Source organism: Charadrius vociferus, unplaced genomic scaffold (assembly GCF_000708025.1).
Source record: "Charadrius vociferus isolate BGI_N301 unplaced genomic scaffold, ASM70802v2 scaffold366, whole genome shotgun sequence".
Taxonomy (NCBI): Eukaryota; Metazoa; Chordata; class Aves; order Charadriiformes; family Charadriidae; genus Charadrius; species Charadrius vociferus.
The window spans coordinates 583,430-594,142 of NW_009648900.1; positions in this window are offsets into that span (position 1 = coordinate 583,430).

Genomic DNA, 10,713 nt, shown 5'->3' on the forward strand with positions numbered 1-10,713 from the left:
CAAGTACAGCCATAGGGCGGGTAACCCGCCAACTCCCTAACCTCAGCCAAAAAATCTGGCCACTGCCTGACAGGCAGAGTATGTGTATTCGCTGTCTATCAGGGGCAGCAAAACAGCTTAAAGTCAAAAAAGAATCGTGTGAAACCACCGAGTTCAGTCGCTGGAGTATTAACGTGCCAAATTGACAGGCTTGGTATCTGTTAAAACTGCCCTTCATTTCTCTGATATTTTTGGCAAGGAAACAGCCCATAAATATAAACAGATCACTTCCCTCATACTGAAAAGCAGGCACCTCAGAGGGAGGAAGCACAGCGCATGTTTATCAGGGTCATAAATTCTGCACAAGGTTTTAGAACCGGCACGCAGGGGCAAATTTCATGATCGAGCTAAAAGACTCGAGGAAGGACAAGTTAACTGTGGGTGAAAAACACATGCAGTGTATCCCCCAAACAATAGCATAGACCTCTGTTGAAGACTCTTTGCAGTACTGTGAGTAGGGGAACTGTGCCAGGACAGGACACACGAGTCTATGATTATTGACCAAATCTTTTAGCCAAGAACAGGCGCAGCACTCCCGGGCTGGAATAGTATCCGTGGAGTTGTACTCCCATCCAGCATCCAGCCAGACAGCCTTTGTCTCCCTGACATCCCTCTCCCATTCCCAAGGCTCTTGTGGTCAGGCTGGCACTGGGGGAAGAGCATCGGAGGTGAGTGCATGAAAATGGGTTATGGTAAGATGCCCACACCAGTACAAAAATTGTGTTTGGTGTCACTGTAATTCAAAAGTAAATAGCGCACAGCATATTGTTACACTTAATAAAGCAAACGCAATCTTCATTAGAGCTTTAAAAAAAAAGGGAAACCACAAATGCCACGCAAGATACCTCGTACTATGTTATATGAATACTTTATATTTACTGCAGTTGACCAGAAGTGCAAATTGATCTTAATGGAAAACTGTGGGGGGGAGAATGTATTGTGATATTTAAGAAAATAAGGATTTTGATTAAAGAATGAAGAAGTTATTAAAAATCCATTGTTTAAAGACTTTTCTGTAGAAGCTACTATTTATTTTTCAAGTTTAAGTTTTCTTTGTTTTCCAAATCCAATTTTCCCCATCTTAGCTGCCCACCTTAGTTCGAATTCTGCCATCATCAAGCATACACTAGTACACTATTGCTTTATCAGAAACTTGATCCACATGCCCCCTTTTATCTTTCATCGTCCTTCTCCTTTCTTTGTACTTAAAAGTGTCTTTCTTTTTGCATGTTTCTAAATCAAGCCTGAAGGAGAGAAGAAGGAAAATTGCTAGCATATTAATGATAGAAGATATGCTAAACCTTCAAAACAAGAAGGCCATGAAAACAAACATAAAAGCGGAGCTCCTATATTCATTTATCCATGCCCAGGGTGTGTTAGAGTTATTTCTGAGCAAAAAGAACCCCTTTGAAACCGTGTCTTTTGCATTGGAACAATCCTAGTGGTTGTGGTTATGAAGTTGCACTGGCAAAGCAAGGGAGAACCAGGCACCAATCTCTGCAGTGGGAGAAACACCTCCAACAGCCCTCAGAGCTGCAGCGGTATCCTGCCCTGGCACGCTGCTGTCCTGAGCGTGCCTGGCAGGTGACTGAGCAATGTGCCTTTCTCCTACACTTTGGCTAATCAAAGAACTCTAAGAGATTTGTGAGATGTGACTTGTTGACAAAAGCCTTGTTGACTCTTCCCTGTTACGGCACATTTATCTCTATAGCTACTAGCTCTGTTCTGTACTATAATCTCTACCAGAGTGCATGGCAGAGAAGTCGGACTGTAATTCCCATGACCAAGCCAAGAATCCTTTTTGATACCACCTTTGCTACTTTATATTCAGCTGGCATTAAGGCATATTTGATCTGTAAGTTACCCGTACCACAATTCATAAAGCATTTTCATACTTAAGTTTGTTTAGACCTCTTGCGTGAATGTTGTCTGACTGGCAGTTTCTTACTGTTCCGTTTACTGAGTTGTCCTCCAGCCTTTATTATTAACAATAAAATATGAAAATTATTAGATTCATCCCTCTAAAGAACAGCTCTATTGTAAGAACCTTGCTAAGGTACTCTGAGCACAAATGCAAAGGATTCATTTAGATTATCAGTAACAGTTTTATCTTTCTTAACTGTTCCTATTATAATTTTTTAGCGTTTTCACCATGCCAGGTCTTTGGAAGGCATCCTGTTTCCAATAAGTTTGTTATTATTAGTTTTTATGGCTGCAGCATAAAGTCTGAATCCAGATTTGAACTTTCCCAGATTTTAGAGGTTCAGATTTGGACTATTATAAAACTAGGCTCAAGATGTGGGGCCTGAGGGATGGCCTTGAGCCTAACACTGGTTACAATGGCTGTGCCCTTATAAGGTGACTCAGTAAAATAGCATGTTGGGGCTCCAGGTGCTCATTTTCAGCTCATTTATTCCACATTGAACCAGTCACAAGAAAAAATACGTTGTTCAAGCTCTGCAAATGGGACACAGGAACTGGGTTATTTTCTCTTTAGGTGTAAATATCATCAAGGCTGAACAAATACTTCACAGAGTGCAAGGTAGTCTGGAAGTTCTTCACTGCTGATGATCGTGTAGGAGAAGAAAAGGAGCCACCTGTGAGACAAAGCCTGTATGTTTATCTCTTACAGGTCTGTTGGCCAACAGCTGTTGGATCATCTACAGGGAGCACCTACACATTTGCTCTGTTGTGTTATAAGCCACTGTCAGCTCTCTGCAACCAACTTCTGAGCTGACTACCAGCCATGTAGTCATAGGGAAGGTAGTGCCCTAGCTAATTAAACCCTTCTGAGACACAGGTATATTACCACTAAGATGGGGTGACACAGCTTTTAGCTGTCTTGAGGTGTAGGCTTACACCTGTTGGGACTGTACCATTTAGTGTATTCTGCAGACAGACTGTGTACCCACCTTGAGGAACATGGCTGACTTCTGAGTCATCTCCAACCCAGCAACCTTACTTTAGTTTTCTACAAGTTGCTAAGAGTAAAAGATGACCTCTCAGTGTCCATCTTTCTTATTTGCCATATTCCCCGCTCTGGTATATCCCATACGTTTGCTGTATGTCGGCTCTTGTTGTAACTTCTTATTCTGTCACTGAAAGAAGACACATAGGTGAAAAAATATATTGAAATAACGGTGTTGTTGTTTGTGATATGCTGTGTTGTTTTTCTGTCTCACCATTTCACGTGAGGCAGGTGAGTAAGGAAAAATTAGTTTTGCTTCTAGGAAGGTGGTTTAATAAAAATAAAAGGGATGGGGAAGGTTAAATTTTGATAAGCTGTTTTTTTAATTCCTTGCCACATATCCTAGCTCTGTTAACAATATATAAACTCACCAACAGATTCTTGTGTGACTTTTACCTTACTGATACTATTATTAATTGTCAGAAAGACAAGAGAGAAGAAGTGAAGAAAGGAAGAAAGACAGAAACCAGCCCAAGAGGCTTATTTTGGGAAAAAAACCCCTAATTTGCAACTTCTACTCATGTATTACCTTTTTACTGAAAACTCATGGCTTAATATTAAGTACAACTGTAACAAAGACCTGATTTACTGTGCGCATCAAATACTGCAAATAACTCTCCCATGTAAAGAAGAGAAAGCTTTTCTTTAATTGAGCTCTCACCAAGAAGAAAGTGGAGAAGGCAAGGGAAGACACAACTCCTGACACTATTCACTTGTTATATGCAAATTTAAAACTTTATCCAGACAGCTAGAGAACTATGGGTTTTTTTCACCCTTTGTGGAAAAATTAGCCAATCTGTTGGTGGAAAAGATTAATGTACAAAGAGGTAAACTCTGAAGAAATTCTTCGACAATTTGTTAAAGACAGAAAGCTTTATCTTCCCGGAGAAGCAGAATGTGGAAGCAATACAGACACTTTGAAGCAGAAGACTGCTTGGATTGGAGGAGGAAGAGAAGGGTGTAAAAAATCTCACTTGTACTCGAATAGCAACTATTAAAGAGACATAATATTCTGATAGGCTTTTTTTCTGTTTTTTAATCCAAGGAAGCAGTGCGTCTCTGTTCTCCTTACTCAGCCAACGCTTTGTCAGCAGGACAAGGAAGAATTTAGATTGTATTTCCAACATGAAAGCAGTTGCAAGGGGTGCATACCATGTTCACAAAGCAAAACCATCTCACTTGGCGCTCCCTGGCTAGGGAGCATTCTCCTGAGGAGAGCTGATCCTTACAGAGTTGGAAAGCCAAGAGCAGTGCCAAGCATCCTAAACCTCCTCCCTACCGTGTGTCTTGAATATGCTGAGAAAATGTCAATGCAGGGAGGAGTTGCATCTCCCTGCTTCACTTCTCAGTGGGCACAGGCTTCCAGCTGCTGTCAAGCTTTCAGTTGCATGTTAAGATAGTCCTACATGGTGCCACCTTTTTTCTCTGAATATTCCAGAAATTATCGAGTTTCATTGAACTGGCCATGCCAGCAAAGTGTCCCTCTGTGGCAATCATAAGGCATGCAGTGGAAATTTGTAAGAAAAATGTTTTGGCAATCCATTCATGCTTATAATAATCCTTCCAGATGACACTAGTGGGAGAATACTTGATACTATCTTGCTCTGTAGGCCAACCTGGCTCTCTAATTCAATCCAGGAACAGCAGAAAACAGAAAGACCATGTTGGCTTCATCAGTTTTTGGACCTTGAATTATGGGAGCTCAGCTAGGTCCCCACTGGGCTGGGAACCAGTGCAAAATCCCAGCATCCTCAAAGGCTACTAAGTGTCCTAAATTAAAAGATCAGTTAAAAGTTCTTGGAGAACGTTTTATTTTCCAGGTGAATCCAGCGCCCTGTCTGTAGTCTGCAAATAGGTGGGTATTATAATGCCTAATGCTTAAGCACAAACCCGCAGTGCCTGAGCATGTCTTGCACAGCTGGCAAGGGTTGCCAATGTCATGCTCTGCCCTTTTGCTGAAGAACCCAGCAATTAGGGCTTTCCTCCAGGATATGAAACACCCAGGACCAAGTCATTCTTCTGCCTCCTGGGATATGCACGCACATCCCCTTCGAAAAGCCCCATTGCTGCAAGTGAAATGGGAAGTTAGATTCAACCACTTTTGAAGCTGCTTTGCTACGTGTAGGATAAATAAATATTCATGGTAAGGAAGGAAGGAGAAAGAACAGCCTACAGTTGGTTTGGCCCACAGAGAGACAAGCAGAAGTACTAGAGTGCCTTGTGCTATCTGTTCCCCACAAGGTCGCCATCCCCTCCTTTTCCTCAAGGTCCTCCTCTGACCCCTTACACTGAGTGGTAACAGATGCTGGGATGTCTAGGGGATCATTGGACTGGAGCAAGAGGTGCAGGATGTACTGCAGACGGGTGGGCAGCAGCAGGGTAGAAAGAGCCTCCAAGACCTTTATTTTTGCCCTGACCGGATGGCCTCTCCACCCCACTGGCAAAAGTGGGTGATCACATTTATTTTAAAAAATATTTAATTCAAACACAAAGTGACTAAGCTTCAATAGAAGAAAGAAGCTTTCCAACCTCAAAGCACCGTAATAGGTAACGGACAGGCAGAGCATGCCTCTGTGCGATATGTGGTCAGATCCCCTTGGGTTTGAGGCAGCAAAGGCACTTAGTATGACAGTAGCATCTAAGTCCTCTTGCAGAACCAGCTGTAATTCTCTTCTAGCTGAAAACCAAACCCATTTACAGTAATTATACATGTGTTTACAGCTTCCAGAGGGAAAACAAATAAAGCAATTAATGTAATTTATAAAACCAAAGTGACTATTCCACATTAGGAATGACTGACATGACAAAAGAATATCTTCTGAAGACATCAGTTTTTTAGCAGTTCAGAAATCTTAGAAATAAAGAAGTAATTATGAATATTCTTTTATTTTAAAGAAGTAATTAGTGAATATTTTTTTATTAAAAAAGAGTGTAAAATAACTTAATGCCATTACCATAACAAAAATTCTAAAAATTAATATAAATAAAACTACATGCTTTCTACCCTAGGAATATTTTACCTTAAGAGATTTTAGAGTCTCTGAAATGAATACACACTATAGCATAGCTAAGATCCTTGGGTTGTGGCACACGCATCTACAATATCTATCACACACAATGCATGTATAGAATCTTATACAGTAATTCTGCATCAAGGGAAATACTGTCTTTGACTTCAGTGGGAATCGGAGAGACCCTAAGGAATAGAAGAGTATACCATAACAGAAACAAAGCTTAGTTTAAATGTAAATCACAATGCTGCCATTGAGTTTATGCTCAGTTTAACCTATTAAACAATGTGAGATGAGCAAAAATTACTCATTTCCATACTGCTGATTTTGCAGACTGCAGAAACCCGGAGTATGAAATAAATAACTTGCTCTTAATAACTTTCAGTGTGGATAATATATTTAAATGTAGAAAGATGTAAATTAAGTATTTTTATTGTATTGCTGGTTACCTCTCTGTATCAATTCAGATAAATGCAAAAGTTTAAAATTACAATCATAGAATCATCTAGGTTGGAAGGGATCTTTAAGATCATCGAGTCCAGCCATCAACATAACACTGCCAAAACCGCCACTAAACTGTGTCCCTAAGCACCACTTCTACCTGTCTTTTAAATACCTCCAGGGATGGCAATTCAACCACTTCCCTGGGCAGCCTCTTCTACTGTTTGGTAACTCCTTCAGTGAAGAAATCTTTCCTAATATCCAATCTAAACCTCTCCTAGCATAATTTGAGGCCGTTTCCTCTTGTCCTAAAAGGAATTGCCTAAAAAAATTTGTCTGTTCATCACAACTAAAACAGTGGGAAGACTGTGTTATCGTGGAAAGTTCTGAAGATTGAGTCAACTGTATCAATATAATCAGTACTGTGTTCTCTGAATGACTGGCCTGGTTGTATGGCTATGGCTGTACCACAAAAATGCAATAATAAAACTGCACAGAGGAAAAGATTGGAAATCACTGTGCACGATCTAAGTAATATTCCTCTACATTATTCTTCATTAAATGGATTTCCTTTGTCAATATACCATGTTCATTCCTAAAAAGAGCACTCTGAAAAGACAAGATTGCTCTAAAGTCCTCTTAGCACTTGAGAAGTTTGTAGCTGTTGAGGGTTTTTTTTTTTTTCTAATAAATAAAATGAACATTTCTTACAACCAATGCTTTGGGAGTTCAAAAGATAAATTATTCATATTGGAAGACAGGATGTATAAGAACTAATTTATCTGACATATTAGGAAGCAGCAGGGAAATTGGTGATTATGCAATTTATTTGCTTTTCTACTGGCTAATTTGCAGTTATGATAAATTTTAATAAAATGGCCCTTATTCTTGGTAGGTAAAGCTGTGGTCACTTTCTGCATAGCTGCTTACCTTTGTCAGTCTTTTCATACCTCTTTTTCTACCGAACTTAATCTGTGACATTTTTCACCATCAAATCTTAATTCTACATGCAAAACTCAACAAATAATAGAATACACAAAAACCTCTAATCTCTTCTCATTCCTTCCATCAACCTCAGTTTGTGTGCTTTCTGCATTTTACTACCTTTTTCTTCCACTTTCTTTTCCTGTATCTGTCTTTCATGCCATGACCATAAGGAATTGAGAGAGAGACAGAGATGTGCTCACTACCTGCAGACCTGAGTCCATCGCACCCTTAACCATCTTGCCCCAGACATTTTCCTTTGCAATATTCCCTGTGGATGTAGCTGCCTTGGGTGAACAAAAATGGGTTATCAGGTTCTAAGGAAGCATAAACACTCCAGAGTGTCAGAGGACTACAGGTATTATTGGGGGCCATTAAAATGTATGGGACTATATCTTGATGTTGTTCTGGAGATTTCTCATGCTTAGAAATGGAGCTGCTGCATTTGCACCAGTTTCCACGTAACTTCTTTCTGAACTACCATTTTCCACTGGTCATGTATTCCAGAGCTCCTGCACCATCAGATCTCTGTTTTGATGTTTGTTCTCTTTGGCTCCACTTTAGTAGAAAAATGAGTTTTGTCTTAGAACAGGAGCTGGCAATGGGCTCACCTGCAAGAGTGGTGTTGCCTCTGTGAGTGAAGACAGAGATATTCAAACTTGGCAGGTACACTAAATCCATCCATGAGACACTGGACACCACCAGCTTGTTTCATGTGGTTCAAAAACCTTTTGAGGAAACTGTGACTTCCAGCCCTTTGAAAGTATTTATCTTATTCCTGAAGAAAGTGTGCCAACCCCTGGAGCTGAAGATGATCTGTAGCTGGACATGAGCTTCTGCAGTGGCCTGCTGTTGTGCAGCAGCTGAGCTCATGCATAGTAATTCATCCTGCAGGACCTATTATTTCTGAAAAAGCCAACATGCAGAGGGTTGAGACAAAAAACCCACAACTGATAAACAGTTAAGTGAAAAAGTACTTAACAGGTTTCTAGGATTTGGGATTTGATTCTCACTGCAAATGGGAGAGAAAAAGGGAGAGAGGAACAGAGAGAGGGAGGGAGAAAGACATCTTTATAAGTCTACAAGAATAAATGCCCTCCTGAGCTTTCAAAATCTTATCTTTCAATGTGACTTCATTATCTTATTTACAACAAAAATATTGTATTATGACATATACCAACCTGTAAACATAATATATATCATACCTGGGCCACCATATACCCAATCCAGTCGTCTGTATCACTGCTGTAATCTATTTGGGTAAGGACCCAATTATTTGTGAAACAGATGTTGATTTTATTTCAGATATAGTTCTGGGATTATTGTTCCCCGTCTGTTTGAAAATATAGTCAAATTAGATTTTAAGATACAGCATGCTTCATTGTGATTTCTACTGTAAATCCTGTGGAATACATGTTAACTTCCTGCTTTCTTATTTGGAGAAAGAGAAAATAAAAATTTTCAATATAGAAGTTTTCTTTCCATGTATGATTTTAAAGCAGCATGTATGAATTAAGCTTGGAACCACCTTTCAAAATAAGCTGGTAAACTTACAATTAAACAGATGACAACAAATCTGTAAAAGTGTCTCTGGAGACATGCTTATTAAGACTGCAAACTATGTGTATTTTTTTATTAGTAGTGACTAATTTTTTTGGAATGGATGGAGATCAGATTTGCAGCAATTAAACTCATAACAGATATAACCTCAATAAGCAAGTTTGTATAGAAAGAACACTCTGCTTCAGCTGTTGCTTTCTTAAAGTTCATTTTGTTTTCCATCTGCTTCTTGTCTGATCAGAAAGAAGATAATCAGACTGGTTGTATGAAAGGCATGTAGCAAAAGTTTCTCCACCCCACTGAAATGACATAGCAAATTTGGCTTACTTTGTGTTAACGGCTCACTTTAAAATTTTTCATCATTCCACGTTGTTATTTTCAAAATTACCATTTCCAAATTCTCGCTCCTCTTCTTTCCAAAGTTACTTTTCTGAATTTTGAATGTTAAAGCTGTAAGTTGTTTCCACCTGATCACAATATGAAATCAGTTTTGGCTCTAAGTGATTGTGACCAATAAGCCCACCAAATCATTTTGATTCCCCACCCTTAAAAAAAAACCCAAACAAACCAAAAAATGTTCCCAGAGACCTTTGAACTCTCCTTTTAAACAGAGGTGAGTCTGCTTAGCAAGAACAAATGACGTTTTGTTCACGATAAGTGTCAAGAAACTCATATATTTCCTACTGTAGTGACCCCATTAATATCCCGCCTTAATGGCCATGTGCATATTGATGCTTCTCTGGCCAGGATAAACAAGCCTTTCTTTCTACATGCCATTTGGAGGATGTTCCTGCCATGACCTATTTGGTACTGGGATGGGAGGACTAGCTGCAACCTGAAGCACGAGACCATTCACCACTGCTACTGTGGCCAAGGGGCGAGCCTGTGGTCTGTCTGCCAGCCAATTTCAGCTCTTGCTGGCATCAAAAAGAGGACTCCTGTGGCGCTTTGGGCTCAAGAAGTCGACTGGAGAAGATGTTTCACCTTGTCATGTCAGTCAGTCAAAGCAGCTCTTCTTTTGTTTTCTTTCAGGCTAAGGCCTGATGCTTCATACTAATTCTATTCTCAAACCTAGAAGCTTGATTACTTTCACTGGACTATCAGGGAGGGCTTGGGTTAAAAGCATGGAGGCTGCTTCCACTAGCACAGGTGCTGCTAATCCCCACGTGAGGCTCACAACAGCTCGCACATTGTCCCACGTTTCAGAAAAGACAGCGATTGCTTTCCCGAGGTGATTCATGGAGCCAGGCAGACGCTGGCCTTAGCCATCACTAAAATAATTGTCACAAGGCACCTGAGGAAGGAAATAAAGAGGGTGAAAATACCTACCAGAGCAAACATACTCCATAAGACAGAGTCCAGCGTGTTCTGTAGTCTGAAGTAACGATACTTTCAACTTGGTGTTGATGTCTTACACAGAAGGGTTAAACCTGAGAGTGTAAAAGAGAAGGACTGGTCATCAGAGGGTTACCAGGTGTACTAATTCTTTACCTCATTTTAATGTAACCCAATATGTACATTTATACTTTATATACAAATCTGCTTTATTTACTAGATATTTGAAAATCTCTTCATGCTACCTAAAAATTCATTTTTTCCCTCTAGGTGAAGCAGATAAGATTTTAAAGAGGAAAGTTGCATCCAGCAGCAGAAGATAGCATTCTCTGGAGTAACAAACCCCAACGCTTCCTGCTGCTGCAATTGCCATGG